This window comes from Bolinopsis microptera, chromosome 5 (assembly GCF_026151205.1).
Source record: "Bolinopsis microptera isolate Bmic1 chromosome 5, MBARI_Bmic_1.0, whole genome shotgun sequence".
NCBI lineage: Eukaryota > Metazoa > Ctenophora > Tentaculata > Lobata > Bolinopsidae > Bolinopsis > Bolinopsis microptera.
The window spans coordinates 17,955,799-17,966,333 of record NC_087076.1 but is presented as its reverse complement, the minus strand read 5'-3'; positions in this window follow the sequence as shown (position 1 = coordinate 17,966,333).

The window sequence follows — 10,535 nt, the reverse complement described above, 5'->3', positions numbered from 1 at the left end:
AGGATATCAAGTTTGTAAACGCGCGCGCGCGCGCGCGCACACACATATAATGACCTCATATCTTCCACATTCAATGATTTTTTATAGAAATTCTTTCACCATCCTGTAGCACTCATGTGCTGAGTAGGATAGCATTCAAATCATATCTTTAAAAGCTTTAGATAGATACTGAGGGAGAAAATTCATGTTTGTAAACGCGCGCGCGCGCACGCATGGCCCACTGCCCAGACTATATCAATGGACGGGAGGATTAAAGTACTTTCATACACACCAGCATGCCCATTGATGGCTTAAAATGAAGCTAAGACATACTCCTATCAGATCCACCATAAGTTAGATACCATAATAATCATTAAATGTGTCTAAAATGAGGAAGCTTTGACAAGTGCGAGTGGTTTTGGCAAATTTTGGTATAAAATGGGCCCTGAGATCATATTTTTCTCATTAAAATCACATATATCACGAATATTTATGTGTGTTGGGTGTATCCTCATTGGTATCAACCATTTCAATCATCTAGAGCAGCTTTCCTGATTCTTTATCTCATGAAAATGGGCAAAAAAGCTCATAATTAGTCCAAAATCGGTCATTTTCGCCGCTTTAATAACCTCATTCCTGGCACCCAGAACACTTTGGGTACTCAAAACATGATTTTTCGGATACCTCAGACCCCTAACTAGCACATGGAGCCAGAAAGAACAGCATGTAGGGACTTCTAAATTTTCATGGTTGAGAACCCAATGTCACACTATTCGTTCATTAATCCTGCTTTCACTGTTTCTACATTCTACATGAGTGATGGCGTCAGACTGAACCATGAACCAATAAAGCAGCTTTCGCATTCACACAACCATGAGTCTTCGTGGATTACTTGTATCACGTCGTGACCTTGATTCACGATGTCAATCCTTCGCATCTCGCCGATCTGCGGTTGCGAGAAGCATTATTTGATGCGCGCGCGACCCAGTAGTGCATCGCGCTACAAGTCGTGACCCCCACTGTCGTTTCACTATAGTGTTTGTTTCTTCAGCGGGCGTGCGCTACTGCATGGCGAGTGCTCTGGTTAGAGCCAGCTTGTGCACGTGTTCGAGAGATCTGACAGCCCGTTAGTGTTACTAGCTAGCTAGTAGCTACTGCATATTTCCACGGTGCGCCAGCAATCTGTCAGAACTTTCGAGCGCGCACAAGACTACACTGGTTTATATTGTTAAGCTTGCTTTAGCACTAAAAAATTAAATTGGCGATTCATGCTAATCGTATAATTGATAATATCTGTTTCAAAACCGTCGCGTCGACGAGTCCAACTCGGCGCGCGTCTTGGTAGGTATAAACCTTCAACGATCACGATCAAAGCGTCGACGTCTTTCAATTTGCAATTGTTCAACTACAAACTAGCTTAATGCTGCCATCTGGGTATTTTGCTCAGTTCACTGTATAGCTGTGTAAGAATCTTAAAATTAAAATCTAGTAGGGGGTGTACGGTAAAAATAAACTTGCTCGGATCTTAAAAAATTGTGTACCATTGTTTTCTAGAGACTGTGAGAATTTTAACAGTACCAAATTTGTCATACCTTTTCGGAAAAATCAGTGAGTTTCGCCTAGGTGCCATAATTGATGGTGCGCGGCTTTTGGAGCTGGGAGCAAAAGTAGCTGTAAAAGTCGCGTAATTTGACCAAATTCGTTCATTTTTGTCGTATTATTCTGGTATATCTTCGGTTCCTTGATATGAATGAGATCAGTCTGAAAATTGGCGACGACCTTCCAATAGGGTTTTCACAACTGTCCGAAAAATTTGGTGGATATCGGAGTTGATATAGTGATGAAAATGGGGCAAAATACGCTGCTTTTAGCTGTAACATAATGTCTGATGGTTGGCCGGATATGCTTTAAATTTTTCGGACACTTTCTTTCTAAGTCTATGAGTTTACCTGAGGACCCCAGGCTATTATGTTCATTAACGGAAAGATTTGGCGAAATGACAGGCTGAGCGCGGCCCAGTAATCTATGAGTAAGCTTACCAATTTTTACCTGAGGACCCCAGGCTATTATGTTCATTAACATAAAGATTTGGCGGAATGACAGGCTGAGCGCGGCCCAGTAAAACTCAGCGCGCGGCTCTTGTAGCGCATACGTCACATCTTTCTTATTGGTAGTTGGCGTGCACGTGATCTTTTGTGCGGCTGTAATTAGTTCTGAACGATCACGTGAATGCAAGTCACGTGCGCTTGAACATCCAATAAGCATTCGCACTTTTTTCCAGGGCGATGGAAGTCGTAATCGACTCAGCCCAAATAAAGATTCGGCGGAATGACAGGCTGAGCGCCGCCCAGTAAAACAATTTTTGTAAAAATTGGATCAAGGGAAGGTTACTCAATACGCATTTGTTTCAAGAATTTTGTGCTGGCCGAAATTAGTGCTAAAAAACCATCCTACAGTCGGTTGTATCACGTTGCGACCCCCACGGTCGTTTCACTATGGTACGATACAGGGGGAGCCGCGCACTTCGTGCGCGGCGGGTCATACAACGTATGACAAACAGTCAACAGTCGGCACGCACGGCTCACTGTCGATGGCGCCTTGACGTACGTTGCATATCACTTTTCCATACTGCATAAGTTTTTGCGCACTACGTGACGCGCTTGATTCACAAACGCGAGAGCGCGCTACTGCAAGTGCAATGGCTCTGGTTTGTGGTTAGAGCAATTTCATTTGCTCTATCCAGAGCCCTTGCGCTTGCAGTAGCGCGCGCCCGCCTCACGGCGGTAAAAAGACTTGTGAAACAAGCGCGCCCGCAGTGGCGCGAAAGCACATGGTTAGGTGAACAATTTCATATATACCGTGTTGCAGCGAAAGCCACGATAGTCTGCGCACTCGTGCGCGGCGGGCTCAAAACGTGAATCAAGGAGGATAAACATCAATAAAACATACTTTTGTGCGTAAATGCACGCCATGCAGCAAAATTTGCGAAAAGGCTTGCTTGATGTGAAAATAAAAGTTTAAGTATACAATAACAAATAAGTCAAGCAATTATTTTTTGAAAGGAAAAATCGAGACAAATATGTTTTTAAATTTGATACAAGTATCAAAATCAAAAGTACCAAGTATTTGTACAATTAAAAAATTTAATATAATATTTTTAATTTTTAGATACTTTGATCGGGTCGACTCTTAAATATGTTTATGTTTATGATGTACAGTTACGCGATGCATTAATTAATCTTAGTAATTAAAACACATAAGCTTTTATTCGAAATTTAACCCACCAAAATTTTCCAGAATCCTTTAAAAACGGCAATTTTGTTGCTTAAAGACAATTTTTTCACAAATTAAACCGAATTACCCCGATTTAAGCACTTAATATTATCATGAATCAATTCAAGAGTCATACATACGTTACGTCTATTCAGATGGGTCCTGATGATTAAGGTGGTGATATCGAGCGGATAATCTCCGTAACAGCTCCACTACTATGTAAAATAAGGTTTGAGTATTACAAGACTGCAACCATTCAACATTATTGGTCGATCTTACGACTGTCCATCAGGATTCATTTATTCTTGTGGTGCCTTTTGGCAGTTGGTACCACAACAAAGTACATGTGAAATCTCGTTCGGGATAAAGGAACGAAAAAGATAAGCACTATGTATTGATTCTCTATTGAAATATGATATAACTTGAGTGGACTGGTATGAGTGATGGGGACTTACCTATGATCTGTATGGGACTTACCTATGATCTGTATCTGTCCAGAGCTTAAAGTGTAAATCAATTCTTATCCCAAGTCGGAATGTACTCACACAACTACATACATTGTGATGCGAGTTATTGCTATAATATTTTATTAATCAGCTCCAAGCTAAAGTCTATGTAGCTGATTGAGTTGAGTGTGAATAATATGGGAAGGTACTTTTGGCATATCTATCGATTGGTTACCAGATCATATGACCGCATATCAATCACGAAATGTTATGAAATTGAATGGTATGTATGGTATCTTGGATGCAGTTACTTACTACTAGCATAATTTGCCATTAATTGTAGCGTAGTAAATTGCTGGATCAAAATATTGATTACGATTAAAATGTGGTCTCTCGGATATAATTAGTTCCGAATAGCATTGATTGTAGCGTAGTATATTGCTCAATGAAATAAACAATTACGATTCAAATGCAGTATATAAGTCGGTCGTCGTAAGTTGTTCACGAACAGGGGTCAGGATATCTGGATACTGCCGTACTTTTTGGATACATCAAACTTAAGTATTCAAACAATATACACATAGTAGCACAGTGACCCTAATATAAAATGAAACCTTCAAAAATTCAATATATTCCCCAACATCAAACTGGTCATGCAACCGAACCTTTGCAATATTACACTGTGAAATTGCAACTACATTATGCAGTTGCAAGTAATAAATAATAATAATAAAATTTGGTAGCTTAAACACTAACTCTAAGCCAAATGGTTAAATCACAAAACTTATGCTCTATTGTGTGAAACAAAGATACTAGATCAAGATAACTATCGAGGAGTGTATGCATAGGACATAAAAAGTTTTGAAACGAAGATGACATGCTTATGAAGCGAGCTAACAGTTTAATAGCTAATAAGTTCAAAAAGATCATGACATTAGGTTGCATCCTAAACAGTTTAAACAAATAACATGATTCAGTTATATTGTCAATTAATCGCTCATGCCATAACTTTTCTTAAACAGGTGAGTTTTTAATAATGTTTTGAACAGATCAACATCAGAACAAGTCTTAATTTCAATGCTCACCATTGAAATCGACATGACATTTCCACCTGAATATTTATTTTGATTTCAAGTTTAAAACTTTTCTATTGAAAATATTTACAGGCGGACAATTTTCACCTGATTTTAGTTTAATCAGACACAACGACTAACACGTTTTGTGAAATGACAAATATTCACAACTCAGCTGACAAATTTCATAACCTTTGCATTGGTCACTGTAACATTCAAGGTGGTCTCCTAAATTTAGCTAAAAGTAATGAACTTTCCCAACTCATTCGAGATCATAAGCTAGACATACTTTCCCTAAATGAGATGAATCTTAATGATACTATTGACACAGACACCATAAATATTCCTTCCTCCTTCAACATTATGCGATGCGACAGGCCAAACAGTTCTAGGGGTGGTTGTGGCTTAATGATAAACAAAAAACTAGCTTACACAGAATTAGTTATGGATAGTAAGCTTGATAACATTGAAGCATTATGGGTGAAGCTTAAGAATAGCAAGATCAATGTTTGCTGCTTCTATCGCTCTGGAAATTATTGCAGTGTTGATAACTTTATTGAGTACATTCATTTTTGCATGAAAAAATTGAATGGGAAAAAGGTTATCTGGATTGGGGATATAAACATTGACCAGAATAATATCTCATCAACCCAGTACAAAAAATTAGATATGACCTTGAGATGTTACAATCTAGTTCAAACCATTCAAGGGATAACTAGAGTTGCTAAACGTGGAGACAATTTTACCCAGACTACTATTGATGTAATATTCACTAACTGTTATGCAGATTTTGTTCAATCTTCTGTTCTTGATGAACGTATTGGGGATCATCAAGCTATTATGTGTGAGATTGATTGTAAAGTACCTATAGCTCCTAAATTTGAAAAGGTTGAAATTAGAAATCATTGTAAACGTAATGTTAAACAATTCTTAGACTATCTAGATACCTGTTCTGATTACAGTCCACTATTGGAAAGTACAGATGTTGAAGCTATCACAGCTGGCCTTTGTCATCATATTGAACAGGCATATGCAACCTTCTTCCCTTGCAAGACCATAGAAAGGCATGAAAAGTTCATACATAAACCTTCTACTGAACTTTTAAATGCCATTAATCATACACATTTTCTTCTAAAGAAATTCCGTAAAAAGAAGGATAAGAGAGACAATGGAAATTGCAATAAATGTGGTATATGTAGCAAATGTATAAAGTGTAATGAGGCCTGGGATTGCTACAAGATTCAGAGAAATATTAGAAATAAATTAGCTAAAACCTGCAAAAAGGCTAATGTAATCGATGATCTACAAGTTAAAAGTGCCAAGAATGATCTTAAAGGGGTATGGAAAACTATCAAACTGTCATCAAATATGACCCCTGGTACAACTAATTGTCAAACTATCAATGAGAATGATCCTGAGCTATTTAACTTTCATTTTGCAAATGTTGGATCAAGATTACAAAATCAGGCCCCCAGTATTGAAAGAGTTAGTTTTACTGATTTTTTACCTCCTAGAACTTCTAACATCTCATTTGATAGATTCCAAGAAATAAATGAAACTGATATCCTAATGTATGTCGAAACGCTCAAGAATGACAAGGCCTCATATGACGATGTGCCTCTATTTTTACTTAAGCAAGCTGTACCACACATAGTTGAGCCACTGACACATATTGTCAATTTGAGCCTTAATACAGGTGTTGTACCAACCCTTTGTAAAAAAGCTAGAGTAACTCCCATCCATAAGGCAGGAATGAAAGATGATCCTAATAATTACAGGCCAATATCCATCCTTCCACTTGTAGGAAAACTTATAGAATACTTTGTCGGCAAGCAACTCACTGATTACATGGAAGAGAACAAACTTTTCATCCGGCATCAATATGGCTTTCGGAAAAATCACTCCACAACTTATTTGATGTACGATCTGATGGACGAAATATATATGAGTAAATCTAAGTCTTATAAACCAGGAATCATCTTTCTTGATCTTAAGAAGGCCTTTGACACAGTGAATCATGAAATATTGCTTCAAAAATTGGCATATTATGGAATTGGTGGCATTGCTTTAACCTGGTTTAAGAACTTCTTATCTTGTAGATATCAATGCACTAGGATCAATGGCAAACTAAGCTCATTTTTAGAAGTTCTGAGTGGTGTACCACAAGGAAGCATCATTGGGCCTATATTATTTAGTATCTTCATAAATGACATCATTTATGCCTGTAACCTATCTAAGCCCTTTCTATTTGCAGATGATGGTGCACTATTCTTTGATGAAACCTGCAGAAGCACATTTATAAACATGAAAATAGAACTTATGACAATCTTTAAATGGCTCAGTGTAAATAAATTATCACTCAATGAAAAGAAGACTGAATTCCTATTGTTTGATTCTGTTGATCAACATGATGAATTAACCATTGAATGTAATGAGGTAACTTTCACAATCAAGGAGTGCAAAGAGACAAAATATCGTGGCCTCATTCTAGATAGTAAATTAAACTTCAAAAGTCATGTAGATTATATTATTAGGAAGGTCATGAAGAGAATTGGTGCCATGTATAGAAGTAAAGCACTGCTACCCATTAAATATAGGAAAATGTTTGCCAATGCACTCATGTTGCCACAATTCGATTATTTAGACACGATCTATTGTAGAGCTGGCAAGACAAAACTTGCTGAACTTGACACTCTGTACAAAAAGGTAGCAAAAATAGCTCTCAACGTTCCACAAACAGAGAGCAGCCTTAATGTTTATAGAGACATGAAATGGTTACCACTCCATCTTAGACGGCAACTCCATCTGTCAAATTATATGTTTAGAATCATCCATGACAATTGTCCTACAAACTTTATGAACAAATTTAGTTACATATCAGGAGGTAGTAGGAGCGGCGAAAGCTGCAACCTATATGTTAATAGATCAACATCACATAAAAACTTTCAATACTTGGGGGCAAAATGTTGGAATAATGTTCCAACAGATCTACGAAATCTGCCCGATGTTAAAAGCTTTAGTGATTCGTATAAGAAACAGCTACTCTCATCTATAACAACAGACCCTAATTATACCGTCGACAATTCATATGACAAATTTTACACTGCAATCATAGTCGCCGATAACTAAGTATCTTCTAATTCTTTTAAATCTGAGGCATATATAATTGATGTATCGAAAGAATTTTCCCTTTTTTACCACCTTACCATTTTGATTGATTTTGCACATGACTGACATGTTTTAACTGGAGAAAGGGTTCGCACAGTGGTAGTTTCATAAACCACTTTTAATTTATTGACCTATTATACCTAGTGGTAGTTTTATAGACCACATTTAATTTATTTACTTATTATACTTAGTATTTATTTTTGGTGACTGTATCACCCAGTTTTAACATTTGATAATTGTACATTTTATTGACGACACATTGACTGAATGTTATTTTATATTCTAATTTATATTCTAGATATTTTATTTATTTTTCAACAGACGACAACTTCCTGTTTTTTCTTCTATATTAGTTACTCATATCTCTTTTACAGACTTTTTTACAAGGACATTGACAGATGATACTCACATTAGGCATTCATTATTGCATCTAAATTATTTCACTTGCATTAGGTTTAGAAATTTATTCTCTGGTTAACAGATTTCAAATGTTTAATTAATTTGTAGTATGACAGTAAGGTATATAAGAAGTTATTTAATTTTGCTTGGGCTATTATATTGACTATTGAGGTTTAATGATGATATGGAATTTGAATTCTATATAAATTTACACTATGTGGTTGGGGCATTTTGCATAGTAAATATGGTTACTACTCCTATATATCATATTATTTGATTGGTATTCGAATTTCTGATTATTTCTCTAGGAATATGATTATTATATCTCAATTTGGCTTTAGGTAGGGTGCCCCGCTAAAAGAACTGGATTCTTCCAGGAAGCATCCCGTGTACAGACCTTGGTCTACATATATATTAAATTATTAACCATTCATTCTGTATGTGCACGAAAATTTATTTCAATCAAATTGGTAGTTGGTTCCAGATTTTCGGAGCAACAGTCTGAAACGCTCTTGGGTGCGATCTTGTAGATCCAACAGGTAGGTGTAAGGAGGAAGTTCTTCTGCTACTCGAACTAACAAATGTTACTAGATCACACAGATATGCAGGAGCAACACCATTGACTGCTTTGAAAATCAGTAAACATAACTTAAACTCAATCCTCTTCTTCACCTTGAGCCAATGATAGTCATGGATCTGACGACATTCCCGTCTATATAACTTCCGCCCCGGGGTTTGAGACTTGGAATACCTCAAGGGACCCATTAGAAACAAATTTGGCTTGGGTAGAAATTTTGGCTATGGGGCAGTTTTGCGCAATTGACCACGCCCTTTTTTGGCGCTTTTGCAACTTTAGAATCAAAATAACTCCGCTTCTAATTGGAATTAGAAGCTCAGCTTGGCTTTAAAGTTGTTCAGAATCATCACATTTAGGGGGGTAGAGCATAATTTTAAAGTCAACAGACATCGGGTTGTTGAGTTATGTGACCACACCCTTATTTACCCTCGCGAGTCATGATTTTCACACTAAATACGAGATATCTCGGCTTCTGATTGAGCTACGTGCTCATCCTGGGCATTAAAATGTTCAGAATCATCACATTGAGTAGGGTAAACCACAATTTCAAAGTCCTCAGATGTCAGGTTGTTGAGTTATTAGGCCCCAACCTGTTTTTACGCTCTCGCGGGTAGCGATTGCAGCGCTTAAAATCAAAATAACTCAGCCTCCAATTGAAGTTAGGAGCAAAACTCGGGCAGCAAAATGTTCACAATCATCACATTGAGTGGGGTAGAACGTAGTTTCAAAGTCCTCAGACGTCAGGTTGTTGAGTTATTAGGCCCACACCATAATATTTACGCTCTCGCGAGTCGCGAGTCGACACTTAAAATCAAAATAACTCGGCTTCTGATTAGAGTTAGGAACTACACTTGGGCATAAAAATGTTCAGAATCATCACATTAAGTGGGGTAGAACGTGGTTTTAAAGTTCTCAGGCGTCAGGTTGTTGAGTTGTTAGGCGGAACCCTATTTTTATGCTCTCGCGAGTCGCGAGTCGACACTTAAAATCAAAATAACTCGGCTTCTGATTAGAGTTAGGAACTAAACTTGGGCATAAAAATGTTCAGAATCATCACATTGAGTGGGATAGAACGTAGTTTCAAAGGCATCAGACGTCAGGTTGTTGAGTTATTAGGCCCACACCATAATATTTACTCTCTCGCAAGTCGCGAGTCGACACTTAAAATCAAAATAACTCGGCTTCTGATTAGAGTTAGGAACTAAACTTGGGCATAAAAATGTTCAGAATCATCACATTGAGTGGGATAGAACGTAGTTTCAAAGTCCTCAGACGTCAGGTTGTTGAGTTATTAGGCGGAACCCTATTTTTATGCTCTCGTGAGTCGCGAGTCAACACTTAAAATCAAGATAACTCGGCTTCTGATTAGAGTTAGGAACAAAACTTGGGCATAAAAATGTTCAGAATCATCACATTAAGTGGGGTAGAACGTGGTTTTAAAGTTCTCAGGCGTCAGGTTGTTGAGTTATTAGGCGGAACCCTATTTTTATGCTCTCGCGAGTCGCGAGTTGACACTTAAAATCAAAATAACTCGGCTTCTGATTAGAGTTAGGAACTAAACTTGGGCATAAAAATGTTCAGAATCATCACATTGAGTGGGATAGAACGTAGTTTCAAAGG